Source organism: Nomascus leucogenys, chromosome 1a, assembly GCF_006542625.1.
Source record: "Nomascus leucogenys isolate Asia chromosome 1a, Asia_NLE_v1, whole genome shotgun sequence".
NCBI classification, from domain to species: Eukaryota; Metazoa; Chordata; class Mammalia; order Primates; family Hylobatidae; genus Nomascus; species Nomascus leucogenys.
The window spans coordinates 73,939,936-73,964,278 of NC_044381.1; the positions used below are offsets into that span (position 1 = coordinate 73,939,936).

General features: G+C 40.7%; 1 long non-coding RNA gene across 2 annotated transcripts in view; it reads right to left on the reverse strand.

Moving 5' to 3' along the window:
* Positions 1-16,063, reverse strand: part of LOC115835918 — a 32,231-nt gene extending 16,168 nt beyond the window's left edge. For both annotated transcript variants that reach the window (XR_004030881.1, XR_004030878.1), the window contains exon 1: positions 15,951-16,063. This is a non-coding gene — a long non-coding RNA (uncharacterized LOC115835918). The remainder of the gene's footprint in view (positions 1-15,950) is intronic.
* Positions 16,064-24,343: the final 8,280 nt, after the last annotated feature.

Below are 24,343 nucleotides of genomic sequence, written 5' to 3' on the forward strand. Positions count from 1 at the left end.
CTTAATGGTTTGCTTCTGCCAGAGTGGTTGCATTTGACTAGGGAACACAGCCTTAAACAAAAGTGAGAAGCTGTAATTGTGTATGTTTCTAATCTGTGGAGCCTACCTGAGGCCCCCAAAACCCAGTCCTGGAAGCAGTTGCCATTGGCCTTCATGTACACTAATGAGTCAATTTGGAAATGGAATTAAATAATATTCATAAACCTATAATACAGAGTTGGTAAGAGTTAAGATATTCAGGGAATCCCAGTCCTCTTGGTTATATGAATCTTCAGTCATGTAATCCAACTTCTTACCCAAGCAGGATGTTTCTTTCCGAATCCTTGAAAGATAGTCTTTAAGCCTCTTACTTCCAACGCCAGAGAGCTCATTGTATGCCTCAGCTGACTGATCTTCACTAATTGTTAAAATGTTCTTATTCATACTGAATGCAAACCTGCCTTCCCTGTAAGTCTCATCTGCATGGAGGGTAAGACAAACAGGAGAGCTGCTTTCCTCCGCGGTCCTCAGACCTTCCCAAATAAAATGATACCCTCAAAGGCACTATCATGAATGAGAGGGAACACAAGTTGACTCAGGATTAAAAACCCCAAGAGGCCAGCCCCACCAGCAGCAGCTCTGAGGATGAAATTTTTACCAAATTTTACCATTTTCCACAGCAATTACATAGTTAGGGAGCCTAATTCTGAGGGCTAGTCCTTTAATCTCCCCAAACCACCTGACATCCATTCTCCCTCCCATTCCTCAATCCACAGCCTAAATCATTTGACCTTGACAGCATCTTCCCCTGTTATCTACCCCTCCCTGATCCTGGCTTCTAACAATGACTCAAAAAAACAGAGCAAAGTGGGATTCACGTGTCGAGTGCTGTGGTGTGTACATTTTGATAATGATGACCTGATTTCACAGGCCCAAATGATTTGAGGCTTTCAATATGTGATTATTTTCAGAACCCATGGCTGTATTTAAAAAAAAAAATGTTAGCCACTCTGATGAAAACAAACAGCAAATCAATAAGAAACTGCCTTTAACAAGCAGATTGTGAGGTCAGGAGTTCGAGACCAGCCTGGCCAATATGGTGAAACCCTGTCTGTACTAAAAATACAAAAATGTGCCTAACGTGAAACTTAGCCAGGCATGGTGGCGTGCACCCATAGTCCCAGCTACTCGGGAGGCTGAGGCCGAAGAATAGCTTGAACCTGGGAGGTGGAGGTTGCAGTGAGCCAAGACTGTGCCACTGCACTCCAGCCTGGGCAACAGAGTGAGAATCTGTCCAAAAAGAAAAAAAAAGAAAAAAGAGAAAGAAACTGCCTTTAAGATATGGATAAGGAAAAGGAACATTCTATGAATGAGATATCTGCCCAAAAAAGCAAGTTTAGTGTGCTTCAAGTTTGATAAGCTGATTTCTGGAAACTAGGCAGATTCATTAAGGGAGGAAGGTTTCGTTCCTCCTGAAACTGTCATTATGAAAGGCTGAGAGGACAAGAGGGACTCACCACTTGGCCTCCAAACTCAGACCCAGGGTTTTGCCTAGTCCAAGAGGTAGCCCTGGCACTGGGCCAGGTATTCAGCCTTATGTAAAAACTCAGCTGATGAAGAAGTGCCACTCAAGTAATTAAAACAGGATAGGAGAAGAGACAGGAAGGGCTGGATTCTCTCCAGTGTTGATGACAGCCAAGTTCTGGGCCGTTGCCTAAAATGGCTATCCCAAGGAAAAATCAGTAAAAAGTTCCAATATTTTGTGAATATATTTTGGGTATGCTGAGGAGAGATTAAATCAGAAGGTTTGATACTTTTTTTATTATTATTTCAATTTTGAATCTTGATGTTTTACCCATTTTTTAAATGATTGGATAGCAGAAGTAATCAGCACATAGATTTTAAGTTATCCAAGCTAAAGGTCATAGTGTGTTAGAAAAAGCAATGATTAGGAGTTAGAAGGCAGTTTTCAAGTCTCAACTCCAACACAATTAGCTGCGATCTTGAGGAAGTCACTTAAGCCTATGAACTTCTATGAGAGAAGGACTTCAAGACCTCTTACGTGTCTTCTAATTTAGTTTTGCCATGCCACGTAACAGTTTGCACTAAAAGATTTATCTATTTAGGTTGGGCGCGGTGACTCATGCCTGTAATCCCAGCATTTTGGGAGGCCGAGGCAGGCGGATCACCTGAGCTCAGGAGTTTCAGACCAACCTGAGCAACATGGTAAAACCCTGTCTCTACTAAAAATACAAAAATAGCCGGGCATTGTGGTGCACACCTATAATCCTGGCTACTCAGGAGGCTGAGGCAGGAGAATCGCTTGAACCTGGGAGGCAGAGGTTGCAGCAAGCCAAGATTGCGAGATTGCGCCACTGCTCTCCAAGCCTGGGGGGCAGAGCAAGACACTGTTAAAAAAAAAAAAAAGTATCTATCTATTTATATATCCATACCTATATCTATTTGACTCTCTGTAAAGTGGTACAGTGTAGTCTCAGTTTCACTGTGTTTCCAGGCACAGCCAGCAAAGGAGTTTAAAACTAAAGTGTCAGTGTTAGAGGGAAGGCAGAAATTTACGAATGACCTACTGAATGGTAGGTCTTAAAATAACTGAAGAGGCTGGAAGAGGGACTTAAATTGTAGTGTTGAGGAAAGCTGAAATCAAGTAGGGACTATGTTTAGTTAAGGCAGCGCCCAGCACAATACAGGGTGTCCAGTAGGTGCCCGATAAATGAAAACACTTATAAATTAAGACTCGCAGGTAATAGAACATGCTCCAGTGCAGGGTTAAGTTGCAGGGGGAAACTTCTATAGTCCAAATCCTATCCAATGACTCTGGAAACACAGGGCAAGATAACCACAAAGGACGTTTTTATATTCATACTTTTGACCTAACTCATTTAAGTCAGAAAAGTCAGGAAAAGCAAGAGTGAACACATATAAATAGTCCCAGACTTGCTTTATGGAGACCTCCTGAATAGGGTAGTGTGGCTAGGATGAAAGGTAGTTCAGCAGCAGAGGCCAGCCTGGAAGAGGAAGCAGTCACTCCTGCTCTTTTCCTAGCACATGTACGCTGGCCAGAGAGGGCAAACACTCAGTAGATGTCATGAGCAGGACCCAACCTGGAGACCGTGATAAAGCGGTCAAAGTTTTGCTTCTGCAGCCAAGTCTCCTCTTTCTGCCATTTCCCTCTGAATTAGACTTGTTTCTGGCAACCCTTTGATTCAGAGATCTGGCAGTGGGAGTTCTGGGGAGTAATCCTTTAGAGTTATTTTTAAAGATGTTCATTAAGACAATGCTACATTCAGCTGGTTATATTTAACTACATATTATGCTGTTAGATTCACAGTTATCCCTCCACACACCCATAATGGTCAAAAATATAGTGAATACCAATGGTTTGGCTTCCAATTCTCTACACCTCTTATCCTGTAAAATGGAAGGATTTCCATAGCCCTTTTGGCATGGAATGTAGTTAATTCCATTTGTGAATAGAGACACCAAATCTGCTCCAAATTTTGGCTCAATTATCACCCGTGTTACAAGATGCCTACCTGTATGCTTTTTCATTTGAGCAGTATTTTTCTATGCTGTAGCCAAGCTTCTTAAGCCAGTTATTAGCTATTGTGCAAGGTAACTGCAGGACAACAAAGAGTTAAGGTGTTATTATCCAAATGCATTCCAGCAACCCAAGAACATCATGTCCTCCTGATTGCTGAGAAACAAAAGCAAAATTCTCCCAAATATTTGAATCTCCCAAATAAAAGAGCAAGATTGAGGAGGAAGACCAGACTGGAAAACAAAAGAGAGAAGGAACCTCCAGGGGGAGGTGGCAGATGGTCCACCAGGTGGACTTTGACAGTCCACAGAACTGGCCAAACTGACTGGTGGACCAGGCAATTTTTAGCAATGATTGCAGTGTGAGCCAGAGTGCACCAGCCATATGGCACAGTGCCAGTCATCACTCCTGGTGACATTCCAACCAGATAAGCAATACATTCATTGCTGGAAGGGGGTTGAGGGGCACTGGGGAGAAAGTGAAGAAGAATAGGCAGGCAAGCGGGATGGAATAGAACATACCCACAACCCGAATCTAACAGGTTCCAACATGTCTGAACAGGTAACTAGTAAGGTGGCTTAACCTTTGTTGTCTGCACACCCAGGAACATTGCCCTCTGAGCAAGATTTGATTTACTCAAAGAAGTAATTAAATCTGGTGGCATAGTGCTAATCAGGATAGCATTCAGCACTCGGAGCTGGAAAATTCTTTCTCTCCCCTTTGTAAATGCCCAAACCCTGGGCATCTTATTATTCAAGTTTCTAATTAAAAAGAAACAGGAACAGTTCAATAACCTGGAGCAATCCATCATGCTCACAACCTAATAAAAGAATGCAGGGTCGCAAAGACACTCTCCCCTCTACCGGGTACTGTAAGACTCCATGGCGAGAAAGCAAGGAGTTGCTTGGTTCTTTACCTCTCTGCTGACTTAACTGTCATATTGCATAGTTGCTGCTAAACTGCACGAAAGGTATTTGTAATCTCATGACGGTGACTGGAAGGGGTTGAAGGACACAAATTAAGTCTCAGAGCAGTACAGATGACTAAGAATGGAAGGTCAGTCAGTTGACTCTTCCCACAATTCCCCAAACAAGGCAATTATTCATGAAGGAAATTTCAAATTATTTTCATTAGACTTGTGTTTTACCAATCTAACCAAAGTGATTAATTAGGGATTAAAATATTTACTCTGCACATGCTGCCTTGGCTCAGCACTAGCATATTTAAGCATTGTGCTAAAAGGGTCAGCTGTTTCCAGTATTGTTTGGAATTCATTTCCTATTTTCCATGTAAAAGGGCACTGACATGCATGTCTATACCATACTTAGGATCTCTCCAGGCACCAAACTGGTGAAATAGGAAGAGGCTACAGAGTTCCCACCCTCTGGCCTCAAATTTCTTCCTTGTTAGAACCACTGTGTGTCAATGGTCATAGTTTTTCTGTGTCTATGTATTTGGAACAGGATATTCAGAATGCCTGCGGGCAAACAACAACACCCCTGAGTAAAGGCACATATAGGGCATGTTGTACAGTGAGATACACCATGGCACGCATGTGGGAGGGAGACTACTAGAATGGGGAGGGGGTTCTGAGATTTTAAAGGGGCTTTTAGTACTATAGGATTCCATAGAGCAAGATATAAGAATGATTTTCAGTGTTGAGATAGTGGCAGCAAGATTGGTTATTCAAACAGGCCCATGACTCACTTGTTCCAGGGGTGCCCAACAGGACTGGAGCATTTATATGAGTTTCAATTTACTGCCACTTCAGTGAGACTCCAAATGGCACACCAGTACTGGAGTTATGCCTTGTTTACTCATAAGTTTACAACCTTTTAAGAGATTGCTAAGACTCTGTATGGAAGGGGGTGGGAGAACTGCTTTCTTACACTGCTACTGGACACCTTCACTAAAGGGATGAGACCCACAGGGGTCTGCACCTCTGAAGGTTTGCAAAGGGTAGTTAAAATGATGTGGATGATGCTTAGGAATTTTTCATTTTGCATCCTGCCAACAGTGCTAACCATATTTCTTCAGTTGTTCTCTCCTAGCCTTCAGAGATAGAGAAAAAATTATATTTATAATTATATGTGCATAGGAATAAGCCAATTAATTATTCTGGAAGCAGAGATGGTGAATACAAGATGGTAAATAAAACCAAGAGCCTTGTAGGATATAGTTGAAGAGGAGAATAGTAAGTCCAAGACTGTCCGCAGATACAAGCAGGGCTCAGGATGAGATGGGAGAAGCACTGCCGTGTATCAGGAAAACTACCAAGGTAGGGTGCACTGATGCCAAGGCTGAAAAATGTCCAATAGAGAAGGATGGATTCACAGTATCCCAGGCAGGAAAGAAGTCCTGGATAGGTCAGAAGAAGGTATTCATTGACAGAGAGATCAGGAGTTTCAGTGGAGCACTGAGGCCATGAGCCAGGTTGGCTGGAGACCAAGGAGACAGCTGGTCCAAGAGGTGGATATGGCAGCAGGTACAGCGGCACAGCTCTGTAGTTTATCTAGGAATAATAATAATAACAACGAAAATAATGCATGGGGTGCTTTCCATGAGCCAGGTACTACATAAGCAATATCTCACTTTGTTTAATCCTCACAACTATCCTATGTCCATTTTATACACAGCTATTAAAAGCCAGAACCAGAATTCAAACCAGATCTGCCATGGAGCAAAGCTTATGCTCTTAATGAGTACAAAACAGTCTTAAGAAGAGAGAAATGGAGGGGGGAGAAAAGGGGTTGGTGGGAGCACTGGTGGGAAGCATTGTGCTACTAGTGAAGCCTTAAGGGATAAGACATGGAGAAATAAATCCAGGGGCATCTTTCACTCCAGAGCAATAGCATGGTCTACAACAGGGGTCCCCAACCTCCTGATATCGGTCTGTGGCCTGTTAGGGACCAGGCCACATAGCAGGAGGTGAGTGGTGGGTGAACGAGCGAAGCTTCGTCTGTATTTACAGCCGCTCCCCATCGCTCACATTAGTGCCTGAGCTCTGCCTCCCGTCAGATCAATGGCGGCATTAGGTTCTCATAGGAGCACAAACCCTATTGTGAACTGCACATGTGAGGGAGCTGGGTTGCATGCTCTTTCTGAGAATCTAATGCCTGATGATCTGTCACTGCCTCCTGTCATCCCCAGATGGTACCATCTAGTTGCAGAAAAACAAGCTCAGGGCTTCCACTGATTCTACATTATGGTAAGTTGTAAAATCATTTCATTATATATTACAATGTAATAATAATAGAAATAAGGTGCACAATAAATATAATATGCTTGAATCATTCTCAAATCATGCCTCCCTCCCTCCATCCATGAAAAAACTATCTTCCATGAAACTGGTCCCTGGTGTCCAAAAGGTTGGGGACCTCTGGTTAGAGACTCTAGGGAACACACTTAGGTTGGGAACCAATGGGTTTGGATTCTAATTTCCACTCAGGTCTTCAAAAGTCTTTTTACTTTGGGAAAGCCATTCAACCTTTGTGCCTTACCTTTTTCATCCATTAAACAAAAGCAATACTGCTTACCTTATCCAATTTATGAGACTATAGTAAGGATGAAATACTGCAAATTAATTCATTAAAATGGTTCACTATATTTGGCAAATGATATGGGGCCAGCACTTTGCCAAACACTTCACGTGCTTTCTTTCCTCTAGCATTCATGATAACCCTATGCCTAGGTACTACCATTGCCATGAGATAAAAGAGAAAAGAAGAAATATTTCATAAAGTTCAAAGAACCACAAGCATGTAAGTTTTTATGATTATGGTTTTATAGGAAGCAGTGGCATCCGGCTTAAAGAGGAGATGGTAAAAAAAAAATCTCTGAACCTTCTAGAAAAAGAAAAAGATAGAGGCTGAGGTAAGCCGTGCATAGGTATGTAATTAGGAATCATGTAAAATAACTGAAGGCTCAGTTACAGGGGAAATTTTATAGAGAAGCAATGTTGGTTAACTGAAATTATGAATAACCGAATTTGGGATCATCTTGGCTCTATTTCTGAGAGAGAATGTATCAGATATAAAACAAATTGATCTTGGCTAACAGCTTTGAAACATTATCTGCCCCTAGAAGTTGGACATGTTTCAGGGTATTTTAAGTCTTAAGGGAAGTTAGACTTTCCTTTACCTTCTATCTAACTTTTATAGCCATTGCAACCTCACCAAGATGAAAAAGATGCATAACAGGATTTGCATTCCTTACTGGAATAGGACTGCTGCAAGCAAACAGTTCAAAACTTACTTGTTAGCAATATTATTAGAAGTCTCAATCGTTTTCCTCACAGGGCAAAATGCCCTGAGGGGAAAGAAGGCACCTGCCACTTTCTAATGTTATTTAATCTTTTTAGTCTGTCTGAGCTGTAAACTGTCAATCACAGTTAATGTTTAGTCACCTTGAATGCCGTTTAATCAGTAGAATGCTTAGTATATCTATAAATACCTGATGACACAGGAATTAAGTCTTCACAATAATTACCCCTCTACATCCTTGGACATCATTACTCACAGGCAAGGCCAAAACCATTTTTAATCTCTCATGGTTGTTCAGTAAGAAATGTTTCATTACTGCCACATAACTGGAATGGTTATTTCACATGGAGAAAACAGGTAACTGAAGTCTGCACATTGGGCTGTTTAAAATGTCTGAATAGCCCCATCTGTCTTTAAATGCTGCTGATGACAGGATAATTATGATGATTGAACTGATTGCCAAGTGTATGTAGCAAGAAACAAGAGCAGCTCTGGTTCAGGATTTGATGTGATTCAACTTATGAAGGCCATCGAAAGAGGACTTTTTTAATGTAAGGAAAAAAAGATCGTAGGTCATGCAGCAGTATTTTATTTGTTTATGTCTTTGTGGCAATGAATATTCCTTCCATCTTTCCTTTCTATTTTTTCTTCCTTTCTCACTCTGTTTTCTTTTATCCTTTTTGTACATTTTCCAGTTTATGTATACTGAGTATATACTATTTTTACAAAGAAAAATCAAATACAGTTTTAAAAGCAGTAAAATTATAACCATTGTTATTACATAAAATAAAGACACACTCAGTTAACATATTGCTATGTTAAATCTGCCAACACTAGCTTCAAATGCCTGCTTGCTACAGTTCTTGGAATGCTGGTCAGAGGACCCCAATCTCCAAATGGCTCTGTCAGCAGGATTATTGGGATGGATTCGATTTTGAGGGCTGTGAAAATGCTGTTTGGTAATGGTGCTGAGTGTTTTCTGTCACATTGCAAAGCCACCATTAGTCTTCCTTTTCTTTCCTTCTTCCCTCCCTCCCTCCCTTCTTCCCTCTTCCCTCCCTCCCTCCCTTTCCCCTCCCTCCCTCCCTTCCTTCCTTCCTTCCTTCCTTTTCTCCTCCCTTTTTTCCTTTAATGTACTGTCTGCTTTTTTTTCTAAATTTTATTATTATTATACTTTAAGTTTTAGGGTACATGTGCACAACGTGCAGGTTTGTTACATATGTATACATGTGCCATGTTGGTGTGCTGCAGCCATTAACTCGTCATTTAGCATTATGTATATCTCCTAATGCTATCCCTCCCCCCTCCCCCCACCCCACAACAGTCCCCGGTGTGTGATTTTTTTTTTTTTAACAAAAAACACAGGTCTTTATAATTTCCATCACAAAAGCCAGGTCTTTGCAGGCCAGGGGAGTGAGTTCTGCCTGCAAGGAGAAGATGCCTACTTGCTTTGATGAGCAGGTTCCTTCAGCAGGACCACGATGACTGAGTCCCCGCACAGGAACCCTTTCGAGATGTAGCACTCATTGTTGACTGGCTTGGACTTTTCCTTGCCTTCCCATTCTTGGGGACTTAGGCCCACATCTTTTTCACATCCTTCAGCACCATGTTGCAGTGCCTGTGGAAGACCCAGAAGCCCAGGCGCTTCCTGGCAGTTAAAGAATGCTAGAGTATTGTGCTTGACCCACTGTGTGAGTATGGAGCACGGCCTGCGTTGAACTCCTCCTGCCCCTGTAGTGCCTCCAGAGCCATCTCTCTCTTTTGGGCTTGCTGAGGAGGCTGAGGTGGTGGCTGTGCTCTCAGGTCATGCCTATCACCTCTGTGTTGCTTCTCCCATAGGGCAGTGATATGCATTCTGCTTTTTTAAGGAGAACTTTAAAACTTGGATTTTTCTGTCTGGCTTAAAAGGTGTGAAGAAAACTCATTCATTCATTCATTCATTCATTTCACAAATATTCTTGAGCACTCCTATGTGTGCCAAGCCCTGCTCTGGGTGCTGAAGTACAGCAGAGAACAAAACAAAAATCCCTGCCTGCACTGAGATGAAACATAGGGGAGATAAAGGGAACAAGACAATCTACTCAAACAAATCATGTGTATGATAGTGATAACTGCTATGGAGAAAGAATGGAAAGAAAGAGAGAGAAGTGAGTGTGTGCTGAGGGGTTGCAATTTAATTGATGGTCAGAGAAACCTTGCTGATGAGGTAAGATTTGAGTCGAGGTGGTCAGGGACCCACGTCAGATGTCAGGGACCATCGGAGGGGGAGAAAATAGGAAGAAAAAAATGCCCTGCAGAATGTGAAAGGAGGAACAGCAGAGAGACTGGCATGGCAGGGGCATTGAAATGGACAGTGGTAGAAAATGAGGTCAAAGAGCTAACTAACCATGGCTGCTTGGCATAGGGCTCTTGTGTTTTTTCAGAGTGGGAGGCAAAGCTATGAAAGTTCTGAGGGAGAAGTAACGTGACTGATTTTACCACAAGTCATTTTGGTGACCACGTTAAGGACAGACTGGAAAGCCAAGGACAGAAGCAGGGAGACCAGTAAAAGGCTATTGCAGTGTTCCAGGTGCAGATATTAGACTGGTGTGATCACTGTGGACACGGTAAGAAGGGGACAGATATTGAATATAGTGGGAAGGCAGAGCCAATAGGATTTATCGGCAGATCAGATGTGGGGTTCAAAAATGGTTTTTAGCCTGAGCAACTGGAAGGGTGAGGCTGACAAAAAATATCGGTGGTATTTAAAGCCATGAGACTGGGTGAAGTCATAAGGGAAAGAGCATAGAAAAAGAAGAGACTCAAGGACTGAGCCCTGGGCACCCAGCACTAAGGGGGCAGAGAACTAAGGAGTAGATGAGTTTGGGAATACTGCCTGCTATAACAAACAAAACCAAAAAGGAATAATGATTCAAATGCCATAGTGTATTTCCAACTCACATAAAGTTCAAAATGCATGTTCCTGATTGGTAGGTGACTCTTCTTCCATTTTGTGATCCCTCCATCTTCAATCCATGGTTTTCAAGGTCATCAAGAACATTTGCATTGTGTGAGGAGACAGGGAAATAGCATGGAAGAAGATTTTAGATTTTAGGGGCTGTATCTGGAAGTGGTACCTCTATGGCCTCCCTAAACTGCAAGGGAGATTCAGAAATGCATTCTAAATAAGTGTCCATAAAAAAGTAGAAAGCAGGCTTGGTAAATAGCTTTCCAGGCTCTGTCACAAGGAGGATCCAGCAAAGGATACTAAGAAGACTGGCTAATGAGATGTTGGAAAAGTCAGTAGAGTGTGAGGTCTAGAAAGCCAAGTGAAAAGAAGATTTCTAGGAGGATGGAATGGTTAAGTGTGTCCAATGCAGCTGAAAGATCAAGTAAGATGAAGGCTGAGAAATGACCACTGGATTTTATTAATTAATGTGCTTGGTGACTTTGACAAGGGCAGATTCAGTGAAGTGATGGGGCAGTGACTTGTTGGAATGAGTTCAAGAGAGAAATAAATAAAGGAAACTAGACAGAGTAAGCATGGATAACTCTTTCCAAAATCTACTGAAAGGAGATCAACACAAAAGCTTGTCTGCTACCTTCCCTGTCATGGTGTGGCAGGAAATAAAATTCACCCCAAGTGGTTCCAATAAAAAAACCTTAAGAAAAGTATTACTTATAAAGGTATGGGGTGGTTTACGGGATTAACAACAGATGGTGAGGTACTCAGACACTTGCTACAGTGGAAAGCTGTTACCACCTCAAAACTGAAAGGTCAAAGAGAAGAAATAAGGTTACAAGAACACAATGAGAGATAAAACAGTAGAAAAGGGACACACAGTGGGAGTTGTGTTCATAAAGAGAGCCAGCTGTAGCCTGATATAGAGCCTGGAAAGAAGGAGAGAGCCAGGAAGAACTACCCCGAACTACGACTCTCATCCTCTGAGCTCCAAAGATTAGCTAAGTCTAACCAGAAGTCCATGAGCAAGGGAGCTTGGGAGATATGATCCTCCCATGGCACAAAGCAAGGCAGAAAAGAGTGGAGAATGGATCAGCATGTGAGGAGGGGAAGAACAGAAAATCACTAGTTCAGACGGATTGTTTGGTTTGAATTTTAGAAGTTAAAAGACATATCTTTTGCTTGGTTGAGTGCTCATGGGACAGTTACCATATCTTCACTGTTGACTATAACATGACATGAAGAAAATATGATTACCCCAAATAATACCAAACAGATTCTGTATAGCATACCATACTTCTGGAGATTAGCACACTGTATTAGTCAGAGACAACATCAATAGAATATATAGATAAATAGATACATGAGAGGGCATTTATTAAGGGAGTTGGCTCATGTGACTATAGTGGCTAAAAGTCCCTCAACAGGTCATCCGCGAACTGGAGAACCAAGGAGTCCAATAGTGTGGCTCAGGCCAAGTCCAAAGGCCTCATATCTAGGGAAGCCAATGGTGTAACTCTCAGTCTGAGAGGCCAAAGCCTTGAGAACATGGGTGGCCTCTGTTGCAATTCCCTGGCACCAGAGAATTGGAGAATCTGGAGTTCTGATATCCAAGGTCAGGAGACAAAGGGTGTTCCAGCTCCAGGGGAGAGAGAGAGAATTTATCTTTCTTCTTCCTTTTTGTTCTATCCAGGTCCTCAGCTGATTGGATGGTGGCACCCACATTAAGGGCAGATCTTTCCCATTCAGTGCACCAATTCATACCCCAGTCTCCTCCAGAAACACCCTCATAGATACACACACAGAAATAATGCCATACCAGCACTCTTAGCCAATTTTCTGTTGCTATAACAGGATACCACAGACTGAGTAGTTTATAAATAAAAGAAGTTTAGTTCTGGAGGCTGAGAAGTCCAAAAGCGTGGCAGTGATGTCTGCTCAGCATTAAGTGAAAGCCTTCTTGCTGCATCAAAACATGGTGGAAGGGTGAAAGGGTAAGGAGGACACACATGTGAAACAACACACTTTTACAACAAAACAATAACTAACCAAAACACACAATAAAGGCATTGAGCCATTCACAAGGGTGGTGCCCCCATGACCTAATCACTCCTTAAAAACCCAATCTGTTAGTGTAAATTAGTTCAACCATTGTGGAAAACAGTGTGATGATTCCTCAAAGACCTAAAGACAGAAATACCATTCAACACAGCAATCTCATCACTGGGTATATACCCAAAGGAATATAAATTGTTCTATTATAAAGACACGTACACATGCATGTCAACTGAAACACGACTCATAATAGCAAAGATTTGAAATCAACCTAAAAGCCTATCGATGACAGACTGGATAAAGAAATGTGGTAAATATACCATGTAATACTATGCAGCCATAATAAAGAATGAGATCGTACCATTTGCAGGGACATGGATGGAGCTGGAGGCCATTGTCCTTAGCAAACAAATGCAGGAAGAGAAAACCAAATACTGCATGTTCTCACTTACAAGTGGGAGGCAAATGATGAGAACACATGGACACATAGAGGGAAACAACAGAGACTGGGGCCTACTGGAGAGTGAAGGGTGGGAGGAGAGGGAGGATCAAGAAAAACAACTAATTGGTACCAGGCTTAATATCTGGGTGATTAAATAATCTGTACAACAAACCCCCATGACACAAGGTTACCTATATAACAAGCCTGCACAAGTATCTCTAAACTTAAAATAAAAGTTAAAAAAAAGAACAAAATCCACCTCCCAATACTGTCACAGTGGCAATTAAATTTCACCATGAGTTTTGGCAGTGACACTCAAGCCATAGTACCAGCTACCTAGGTATCCCTTAATCCAGTCAAGTTGACATGTAAAATTAACCATCATATATATTATGCATACCTAATGGGAAACAAATATTGGACTAGCCCTCCAAAAACTGATTGATAAGAGCAACTCTTCCACAACAAGGGTATATAAGTTCCACAATATTCTAAGGCAGCAAATTGTAGGCATAGCTACGATCAAGAGGGTTTACTTAGTAAGAAAGTGTATCTGTATTTCACTAAGAAAGAAGTAAATTTATACTGATAATCCACATGCAAAGCATGATTTTTGATATAAAGCCAGGTGATGATGTTACACAATTAAGTCACACGTGTGTACAAGCACATATGCACCATTCACAGAAGGGAATTAAAGAGGGGTTCCAAAGTATCCCAAATCAGCATAACTATTATGTCCTCCACCCCTGCCCCCAGTTCCTTTTCTTCTGATGTTGTATAATACAAGCACATCCAGGAATCATCTCTCTTTTGGGGAAGGGATGACAGCTTTACACAATATTCATGTTTTCCGTAATATCCCATGCAGAGCACACTGGAGGTTTCTTTTATAACTTTCCTAATCATCTTCCACCCAATACAATTAGCATTATCTAAATTAGTTATCAGTTTACCAAATTGTTTCCTCCTTTAAAAGAAAAGTCATATTGCAAAATTATAGGTATAGCCATAGACAGAACTAATATTGTATGCTTGCAGACATTTGAAGAGAGATAATGTTCTTAATCCTAATTAGAATTCTTTCCCTTTCCTATATGAACTTCTCAGAATCAGGGGTGACCTTATTTTCATTTGGATAGAGGCATGGTAAAGCAACTGACTTTCATTTGTCTTGCAATACATCACCTTTTAAACAAATGTGTTTATTTAAGCTGTAGGTCTTTTACTATCTTTATGCATTACTCCATCTCTGAAAAAGATTCATTTGAAATAGATTGTATTCTATTTCCCTTATTCTGCAATATGACCATTAGTGCAGTTTAACCATTCATTTATTAAGCCATGAGTTCAAGCTCAGCATTATAGTGCTTGTATCAGAGTATCCCACAAAGACTAAAAAAATTGCTGGTTGTCCACAAAATTTTGTTCTCCCATTCTACAGTACTGGAGTTTAAACCAAGTACGTAGGGGCCCAGCTAAAGAGTATATTGTCAGCCTCCCTTGCATGCGGGTGTGGCTATGTGACCAAGTTGAGGCCAGTAAGAGGTGTGCAACTCCTGAGATCTCCAACTTTAAAGACAAGCCACTTGCCCCTGTATGCCTCTCCCATTCCTATAAGCTGGAACATGGACGTAACCACAAGCCAGCTTTGATTGTGCAAACAAGGACCCCAAAGGATGGCAGAACAACAGTATGGGTTCCTGAATGACCTTATGGAATAGAAACTGTCTTACCACTGGGGAGTGCTCTCTCCAGAACACTCTTTTTCAAGCTGCTATATTTAAGACTTCTTTGTTAAAGCAACTTAACTTCTACCCAATCAGTTGTCAGATGGGCTGAACTCTTCAAAACGTCAGAAAAGATGAGATTAGATCAAAGTATAACCAGTTTCAAGCTGGAATATAATTTTTTCTTAATTTTTCTGTTTGCATAAGCAAAACAATAGACTTATCCAGAATATTTTCCTCCCTAACCTTGATGAGATCTAATTTACACTTTCTAATCTCAACCTTCCAACACCTTGTCTTTTTTCAAACAAACAAACATACAAACAAATAGAGAAATTTGGATCTTGGTGGTTGTTTTTTTCAATTTTCCAGTGGGTGCATCTGGATATCCACCTGTTTCATTGCTACAGTGAAAGTAGTGTTTGTTGGTGTAATTATGAGTTTATTCAAAACAAAAAAAAAGTCTTCTCCAAAAGAAGTTGAGTCCTGAAAACACTGTGATATATAAACATGCATAAGATTTGTTTGTATTCCTTCTAGAAAGTGTTCTGCATCTTATGAATACTAGAAAGAGTTTACAAAGTGACATTTTCTGTGATAACGAGACATTTTAAAATTAACAGGACAAACCAGAATGAATGTTTTCTCATGCCTGGAGTTTGTAGTAATGGATACAATTTTATTTTTCTAAATATTCAAATGATTTGATATAAATAGGCTTTAAATTGTCTCTCTTTCATATTTGGGGTCAGGAAAGTGCATAGGTACAAAAACACACAAAAATGGATCCTTGTAATAGAAATATACAAGACACACACAGAGGACTCGTATATGCTACAGATCTTTTGTGTCCCCATTTATGAGATCCAGCCTCAGGGTCTTGCAACTGGATATTTTAAAAAGCAGAATTCCATCACTGTGGCAAGCAAATCTAGAACCTAACCCCAGACATGAGACCTCGGCCTTAAATCTTACTATTTACCTTTTCTATGGCTCCCAGTTTCAAGGGTATAGCAGCTGAAAGAGTTGGGAGATACTGCTCCAAATACATGGTCCAAGAAGTTCCTCAAAAGGTGGCTTCATGACTCTGAATCTTTTCTTTCTAAATTTAGAAAATTTTTTAGAATACAACTCTGAAATGAATCAAAATAAGTTTGTCAGATTGAACAAAGGTCACATTTTACAAATGAATTTTTTGTTTGTTTTTTTCTCAGATGAGGACTAAAGCTAGATTGAGGAAGAACCAACGTTAGTGTCAACATTCTTGCACACACTTTCTCTGCACATGTTTTTAGTTCTTTGCTAGATGTGTCTCAAGTTAATAATAAGGCCCTGGGTCAGCAGCAGCATCCAAATGTTTTCAATGATTGAAACATAACTGAAAATTTGCTTAGAGATTCAAATTGTTCTTTAGGCTTCTAGGTTTTGAGTGACTTGGCAAAAGTTTGCCAAAGGAAACACTTATACACTGTTGGTGGGAGTATAAATTGGTTCAACTACTGCAGAAAGCAGTAGTGATTCCTCACAGAGCTAAAAACAGAACTACCATTCGACCCAGCAATCCCATTACTGGGCATGTACCTAAAGGAATATAAATCATTCTACCATAAAAATGCATGCATGTGTATGTTAATTGCAGCACTATTTACAATAGCAAAGACATGGAATCAACCTAAATGCCCATTAATGGCAGATTGGATAAATAAAATGCAGTACATATACACCATGGAATACTATGCAGCCATAAAAAAGAGCGAGATCATGTCTTTGGCAGGAACATGGATGGAGCTGGAGGCCATTATCCTTAGCAAACTAACGCAGGAACAAAAAAACAAATACTGCCTGTTTTCACTTACAAGTGGGAGCTAAATGATGAGAACACATGGACACAAGGAGGGGAACAACAGACACTAGGGCCTGCTTGAGTACGGAGGGTGGGAAGAGGAAGAGGATTAGAAAAATAACTATTGGGTACTGGGCTTAATACCTGGGTGATGAAATAATCTGTACAACAAACTCCTGTGACATGAATTTACCTATATAACAAATCTGCAGATGTACTCCTGAACCTAACATAAAAGTTAAAAATTTAAAAAATTTACCCAGTGACCACTTGATTTTACAACAGGAAATTGTACTGATGGGAAATCTGATGGCATAATAGTATAAATAGTAAAGTATTGAAAGAAATCAATAGTTATAAAAGTCCTGACTTTAAAAGAATGAAGGGGGAAGTTTGCTAATCTTGCTGTTTTAAAAAAATCTCTTTAAGGATAATTTAGAAGGTAAAATGGAATGAACTGGCCTTTTTAGAAGGATAACATAGTATTGTGTTATCCTCACAGACACTCTTGTTTAATATGTCATCAAATAGAAGAGAAATTGTAAAACATTTATGAATGAGAAAACTTGTATATGAAATTGCCCTCTGTCTACACCATCTGGCTTTAAAAACCACAATATAAAAAGTTTTGTGAGGTGGCTGGCAAGGATCACAACTCCTCACCTGCAAGGGAACAAAACTGGATGGAGAATGAGTTTGATGAATTGACAGAAGTAGGCTTCAGAAGGTAGATAATAACAAACTCCTCCGAGCTAAAGGAGCATCTTCTAACCCAATGCAAGGAAGTTAAGAGTCTTGATAAAAGGTTAGAGGAACTGCTAACTAGAATAACCTGTTTAGAGAAGAACATAAATGACCTGATGAAGCCGAAAAACACAGCACGAGAACTTCGTGATACACAAGTATCAATAGCCAAATCGATCAAGCAGAAGAAAGGATATCAGAGATTGAAGATCAACTTAATGAAATAAAGCGTGAAGACAAGATTAAAGAAAGAAGAATGAAAAGGAATGAACAAAGCCTCCAAGAAATAAGGGATTATGTGAAAAGACCAAACCTATGTTGGATTAGTATGCCTGAAAGTGACAGGGAGAATGGAACCAACTTGGAAAACACACTTCAGGATATTATCCAGGAGAAGTTCTCCAACCTAGCAAGACAAACCGACATTCAAATTCAGGAAATACAGAGAACAACACGAAGACACTCCTTGAGAAAAGCAATCCCAACACACATAATCGTCAGATTCACCAAGGCTGAAATGAAGGAAAAAATATTAAGGGCAGCCAGAGAGAAAGGTCGGGTTACCCACAAGGGGAAGCCCATCAGACTAACGGCGGATCTCTCTGCAGAAACCCCACAAGCCAGAAGAGAGTGGGGGCAAATATTCAACATTCTTAAAGAATTTTTTTTTTAATTATTATTATACTTGAAGTTCTAGGGTACATGTGCACAATGTGCAGGTTTGTTACATATGTATACATGTGCCATGTTTGTGTGCTGCACCCATTAACTGGTCATTTACATTAGGTATATCTCCTAATGCTATCCCTCCCCCTCCCCCAACCCCACGACAGGCCCCAGTGTGTGACGTTCCCCACCCTGTGTCCAAGTGTTCTCATTGTTCAGTTCCCACCTATGAGTGAGAACATGCAGTGTTTGGTTTTCTGTCCTTGCGATAATTTGCTCAGAATGATGGTTTCCAGTTTCATCCATGTCCCTACAAAAGACATGAACTCATCCTTTTTTATGGCTGCATAGTATTCCATGGTGTATAGGTGCCACATTTTCTTAATCCAGTCTATCATTGATGGACATTTGGGTTGGTTCCAGGTCTTTGCTATTGTGAATGGCACCTCAATAAACATACATGTGCATGTGTCTTTACAGCAGCATGATTTATAATTCTTTGGGTATATACCCAGTAATGGGATGGCTGGGTCAAATGGTATTTCTAGTTCTAGATCCTTGAGGAATCGCCACACTGTCTTCTACAATGGTTCAACTAGTTTACAGTCCCACCAACAGTGTAAAAGTGTTCCTATTGCTCCACATCCTCTCCAGCACCTGTTATTTCCTGACTTTCTAATGATCGCCATTCTAACTGGTGTGAGGTGGTATCTCATTGTGCTTTTAATTTGCATTTCCCTGATGGCCAGTGATGATGAGCATTTTTTCATGTGTCTGTTGGCTGCATAAATGTCTTCTTTTGAGAAGTGTCTGTTCATATTCCTCACCCACTTTTTGATGGGGTTGTCTGATTTTTTCTTGTAAATTTGTTTAAGTTCTTTGTAGATTCTGGATATTAGCCCTTTGTGAGATGCATAGATTGCAAAAATTTTCTCCCATTCTGTAGGTTGCCTGTTCACTCTGATGGTAGTTTCTTTTGCTGTGCAGAAGCTCTTTAGTTTAATTAGGTCCCATTTCTCAATTTTGGCTTTTGTTGCCACTGCTTTTGGTGTTTTAGACATGAAGTCCTTGCCCACGCCTATGTCCTCAATGGTATTGTCTAGGTTTTCTTCTAGGGCTTTTATGGTTTTAGGTCTGACATTTAAGTCTTTAATCCATCTTGAATTAATTTTTGTATAAGGTGTAAGGAAAGGATCTAGTTTCAGTTTTCTACATATGGCTAGCTAATTTTCCCAGCATCATTTATTAAATAGGGAATCCTTTCCCCATTTCTTGTTTTTGTCAGGTTTGTCAAAGATCAGATGGTTGTAGATGTGTGGTATTATTTCTGAGGGCTCTGTTCTGTTCCATTGGTCTGTATCTCTGTTTTGGAGCCAGTACCATGCTGTTTTGGTTACTGTAGCCTTGTAGTATAGTTTGAAGTCAGGTAGCATGATGCCTCCAGCTTTGTTCTTTTGGCTTAGGATTGTCTTGGCTATGTGGGCTCTTTTTAGGTTCCATGTGAACTTTAAAGTAGTTTTTTCCAATTCTGTGAAGAAAGTTATTGGTAGCTTGATGGGGATGGCATTGAATCTATAAATTACTTTGGGCAGTATGGCCATTTTAACAATATTGATTCTTCCTACCCATGAGCATGGAATGTTCTTCCATTTGTCTGTGTCCTCTTTTATTTCATTGAGCAGTGGTTTGTAGTTATCCTTGAAGAGGTCCTTCACATCCCTTATAAGTTGGATTCCTAGGTATTTTATTCTCTTTGAAGCAATTGTGAATGGGAGTTCACTCATGATTTGGCTCTCTGTTTGTCTGTTATTGGTATATAGTAATAGTAATACTTGTGATTTTTGCACATCGATTTTGTATCCTGAGACTTTGCTGAAGTTGCTTATCAGCTTAAGGAGATTATGGGCTGAGACAATAGGGTTTTCTAAATATACAATCATGTCATCTGCAAACAGGGACTCTTTTCCTAACTGAATACCCTTTATTTCTTTCACCTGCCTGATTGCCCTGGCCAGAACTTCCAACACTATGTTGAATAGGAGTGGTGAGAGAGGGCATCCCTGTCTTGTGCCAGTTTTCAAAGGGAATGCTTCCAGTTTTTGCCCATTCAGTATGATATTGGCTGTGGGTTTGTCATAAATCACTCTTATAATTTTGAGATATGTCACATCAATACCTAATTAATTGAAAGTTTTTAGCATGAAGGGCTGCTGAATTTTGTCAAAGGCCTTTTCTGCATCTATTGAGATAATCATGTGGTTTTTGTTGTTGGTTCTGTTTATATGATAGATTACATTTATTGATTTGCATATGTTGAATGAGCCTTGCATCCCAGGGATGAACCCCACTTGATCATGGTGGATAAGGTTTTTGATGTGCTGCTGGATTCGGTTTGCCAGTATTTTATTGAGGATTTTTGCATGGATGTTCATCAGGGATATCGGTCTAAAATTCTCTTTTTTTGTTGTGTCTCTGCCAGGCTTTGGTATCAGGATGATGCTGGCCTCATAAAATGAGTTAGGGAGGATTCCCTCTTTTTCTATTGATTGGAATAGTTTCAGAAGGAATGGTACCAGCTCCTCCTTGTACCTCTGGTAGAATTCTGCTATGAATCCGTCTGGACCTGTGCTTTTTTTGGTTGGTAGCCTCTTAATTATTGCCTCAATTTCAGAGCCTGTTATTGGTCTATTCAAGGATTCGACTTCACCCTGGTTTTGTCTTGGGAGGGTGTATGTGTCCAGGAATTTATCCATTTCTCCTAGATTTTCTAGTTTATTTGCATAGAGATGTTTATAGTATTCTCTGATGGTAGTTTGTATCTCTGTGGGATCAATGGTGATATCCCCTTTATCATTTTTTATTGCATCTATTTGATTCTTCTCTATTTTCTTCTTTATTAGTCTTGCTAGTAGTCTATCAACTTTGTTCATCTTTTCAAAAAAACAGCTCCTGGATTCATTGATTTTTTGAAGAGTTTTTCGTGTCTCTATCTCCTTCAGTTCTGCTCTGATCTTAGTTATTTGTTGCCTTCTGCTAGCTTTTGAATGTGTTTGCTCTTGCTTCTCTAGTTCTTTTAATTGTGATGTTAGGGTGTCAATTTTGGATCTTTTCTGCTTTCTCTTGTGGGCATTTAGTGCTATAAATTTCCCTCTACACACTGCTTTAAATGTGTCCCAGAGATTCTGGTATGTTGTGTCTTTGTTCTCATTGGTTTCAAAGAACATCTTTATTTCTGCCTTCATTTCGTTATGTACCCAGTAGTCATTCAGGAGCAGGTTGTTCAGTTTCCATGTAGTTGAGCAGTTTTGAGTGAGTTTCTTAATCCTGAGTTCTAGTTTGATTGCACTGTGGTCTGAGAGACAGTTTGTTATAATTTCTGTTCTTTTACATTTGCTGAGGAGTGCTTTACTTCCAAATATGTGGTCAATTTTGGAATAAGTGTGATATAATGCTGAGAAGAATGTATATTCTGTTGATTTGGGGTGGAGAGTTCTGTAGATGTCTGTTAGGTCTGCTTGGTGCAGAACTGAGTTCAATTCCTGGATATCCTTCTTAATTTTCTGTCTCATTGATCTGTCTAATGTTGACAATGGGGTGTTAAAGTCTCCCATTATTATTGTGTGGGAGTCTAAGTCTCTTTGTAGGTCTCTAAGGACTTGCTTTATGAATCTGGGTGCTCCTGTATTGGGTGCATATATATTTAGGATAGTTAGCTCTTCTTGTTGAATTGATCCCTTTACCATTATGTAATGGCCTTCTTTGTCTTTTTGGATCTTTGTTGGTTTAAAGTCTGTTTTATCAGAGACTAGGATTGCAACCCCTGCTTTTTTTTGGTTTCCATTTGCTTGGTAGATCTTCCTCCATCCCTTTATTTTGAGCCTGTGTGTGTCTCTGCATATGAGATGGGTCTCCTGAATACAGCACACTAATGGGTCTTGACTCTTTATCCAATTTGCCAGTCTGTGTCTTTTAATTGGAGCATTTAGCCCATTTACATTTAAGATTAATATTGTTATGTGTGAATTTGATTCTGTCATTATGATGTTAGCTGGTTATTTTGCTCGTTAGTTGATGCAGTTTCTTCCTAGCATTGATGGCATGTTTTTTCAGTGGCTGGTACCGGCTGTTCCTTTCCATGTTTAGTGCTTCCTTCAGGAGCTCTGTAAGGCAGGCCTGGTGGTGACAAAATCTCTCAGCATTTGCTTGTCTGTAAAGGATTTTAGTTCTCCACTTATGAAGCTTAGTTTGGCTGGATATGAAATTCTGGGTTGAAAATTCTTTTCTTGGAGGTTCCAAGATGGCCAAATAGGAACAGCTCCAGTCTACAGTTCCTAGCATGAGTGACACAGAAGACAGGTGATTTCTGCATTTCCAACGGAGGTGCTGGGTTGGTTCATCTCACTGGGGCTTGTTGGACAGTGGATGCAGGACAGTGGGTGCAGCCCACAGACCATGAGCCAAAGCAAGGCCAGGCACTGCCTCACCCGGGAAGTGCAACGGGTTGGGGAATTCCCTTTCCTAGCCAAGGGAAGCCGTGACAGACGGCATCTAGAAAATTGGGTCACTCCCATCTTAATACTGCACTTTTCCAATGGTCTTAGCAAATGGCACACCAGGAGATTATATCCCATGCCTGGCTCAGAGGGTCCCATGGCCATGGAGCCTTGCTCACTGCTAGCACAGCAGTCTGAGAAGGAACTGCAAGGTGGCAGTGAGGCTGGGGGAGGGGCACCCACCATTTCTGGGGCTTGAGTAGGTAAACAAAGTGGCAGGGATGCTCGAACTGGGTGGAGCCCACTGCAGCTCAAGGAGGCCTGCCTGCCTCTGTAGACTCCACCTCTGAGGGCAGGGCATAGTTGAACAAAAGGCAGCAGAAACTTCTGCAGACTTAAATGTCCCCATCTGACAGCTTTGAAGAGAGTAGTCATTCTCCAAGTATGGAGTTTGAGATCTGAGAATGGACAGACTGCCTCCTCAACTGGGTCCCTGACCCCCAAGCAGCCTAACTGGGAGGCACCTCCCAGTAGGGGCTGACTGACACCTCATACAGCCGGATGCCCCTCTGAGACGAAGCTTCCAGAGGAATGATCAAGCAGTAACATTTGCCGCTCTGCAATATTTGTGGTTCTGCAGGCTGTGCTGGTGATACCCAAGCAAACAGGATCTAGCCAGACAAATAAAGAAGAAAAGAGAGAAGAATCAAATAGACACAATGAAAAAAGATAAAGGGGATATCGTTACTATCCCACAGAAATATAAACTACTATCAGAGAACACTATAAACACCTCTATGCAAATCAACTAGAAAATCTAGAAGAAATGGATAAATTCCCAGACACATACACCCTCCCAAAACTAAACCAGGAAGAACTTGAATCCCTGAATAGACCAATAACAAGTTCTGAAATTGAGGCAGTAATTAATAGCCTACCATACGAAAAAAGCCCAGGACCAGATGGATTCACAGCTGAATTCTACCAGAGGTACAGAGAGGAGCTGGTACCATTCCTTCTGAAACTATTCCAAACAATAGAAAAAGAGGAACTGTTCCCTAACTCATTTTATGAGGCCAGCATCATCCTGATACCAAAACCTGGCAGAGACACAACAAAAAAAGAAAATTTCAGGCCAATATCTCTGATGAACATGGATGCAAAAAATCCTCAATAGAATATTGGCAAACCGATTCCAGGAGCACATCAAAAAGCATATCCACCACAATCAAGTTGGCTTCATCTCTGGGATCCAAGACTGGTTCAACATATGCAAATCAATAAACGTAATCCATCACATAAAGAGAACCAAAGACAAAAACCACATGATTACCTCCATAGATGCAGAAAAGGCCTTTGATAAAATTCAACATCTCTTATGCTAAAAACACTCAATAAGCTAGGTATTGATGTGACATATCTCAAAATTATAAGAGCTATTTATGACAAAACCACAGCCAATATCATACTAAATGGGCAAAAGCTGGAAGCATCCCCTTTGAACACTAGCACAACACAATGATGCCCTGTCTCACCACTCCTATTCAACATAGTATTGGAAGTTCTGGCCAGGGCAATCAGGCAAGAGAAAGAAATAAAGGGTATCCAAATAGGAAGAGAGGAAGTCAA